Source organism: Cicer arietinum, chromosome 2 (assembly GCF_000331145.2).
Source record: "Cicer arietinum cultivar CDC Frontier isolate Library 1 chromosome 2, Cicar.CDCFrontier_v2.0, whole genome shotgun sequence".
NCBI classification, from domain to species: Eukaryota; Viridiplantae; Streptophyta; class Magnoliopsida; order Fabales; family Fabaceae; genus Cicer; species Cicer arietinum.
Window position 1 is genome coordinate 36,886,478 of NC_021161.2, and position 1,779 is coordinate 36,888,256.

Here is a 1,779-nt window from a genome sequence, read left to right on the forward strand (position 1 = left end):
AAAAAACCAACAGTTTTCTTTTCCCTCTCAAAATCAAAAAGACAAATCTTGACATTTAATACACATGCCTTTTTGTCTAAAGGTAGAGTGTTGACACATACACTCTTCAATCCCCCAAAATGCTTTTCCTTTTTCCCTAGGTACAAACAGTTTCTATTGGGCAGCAAAGTCATCATTATTCTCCTTTTTCTTTTCCTATCCCCAAGTCAGACAATATGTTACTGTCTCTCTCATCCCTTCATCTCCTTTTTGTTTCCAAAAGCTCCATTGCCTTTCTCTCTAAAAACCAGTGTTCCTATTCATCTTCTTCACTCTCAATCTTCCATCCACAGAACAACTATGGCGCGAACCAAACAATCAGCACGCAAAAATGCCTCTCCCTGCACACCATACTCTTCATCTTCTTCATACGAATATGTGGAGCGCTCACCTTCTCCACCACCTCGACCAACACCACCACACACCTCTTTTGCCTCTCGTCCTTCTAACACCAGTCAAGAAATCCTTAATCTCAATCCTCTGTCTACTCTTCTTCCACCACTGTATACTCGCCCCACACCAAACATTGCTCAAGTGCCTCCACATTTACGCACATTGCTCCATGAGAGTTCAATATGGAATTGGAACTTCAAAACCTTTGAACCCTAAACCTCATTACTTCATCATCTCAGATTCTGAGACTGATGATTCCTCTGATTCTTGCCCTCCATCAGCAACAACGCCACAAAATAATCCAACATCAACATCTGAAAAGGCACCAACCCACATTAAATCTACCACACCTTCCAAATCTGCTTTCTCCTCTGAACCCTCACAATCAACTCCCCCACACCAAAAATGGAGATTGAACAATGAAATTGTCTCTCCTCTTACTAAACAAAATGAACCCTCCTCTCAATCCAAACCACAAACAAAACCCATGAAAACAAAATCTGCCATGACAATTGCGCAGTTCCTTGCTCGAAAGAAACTTCCAAACCCTCATAAGAGAAAAACCCTCGCTCCTAAACAAAACCTCAAACATTGTCAACCCGCATCTCCAGAACGTTCTCCAATTCTGGAATGTTCTCCTATTCAAACTCCTTTTTTTCCTCCTTCACAAGAACATTCTCCAAATCAAGAACGTTCCCCTGCTCACTCAGTCCCTCCTCTAGAACCCTTTCCCCACACACAACCTTCCTCATCAACACACGCCAATCAATTTCCCACTCCAGAACGTTCCTCTACTTCCACCTTGTTTGAATCTGAACCATCCCCACCACCTAAAAAATCAAAACAAAATACTCCACCTCTGATTCCTTCCAGCAAAACCAAACTCTTCAAAAGCAAATGGGCTCAACGCCCAGTTGGGATTGGACGAGTTTTCATTTTTGAAAACCTCATCATTGATGGCAATGTTGTCCAACATCACACAGATGCTCTTGGATAGACCTCGTTCCTACAAACATCTGAAAGCTACTATCCAGTTGCCCACAGAAGGCCCACATGTGTTTGGTGACAACTGGTACTCAACCTTGAATCTTCGCAAAACTGAAGTCCTCTCTGACTTGTTTGAAGAAGATTCCACTCACTACTTGTCAACATATCTCAAGCCCCTTCCTAAAGTGTTTAATAACATGTGCCAACATACTCTAATTCCTCACTGTGGAAGTCATGAGTATGTCTCTGACAATGACACACTGCTCATCCATCATCTCCTCAACTGCAAGCGACTGAATTTACCTCATGTGATTCTCCAGCACATGATTTGTGCAGCCACCAAAGACTACAAGAAGAATA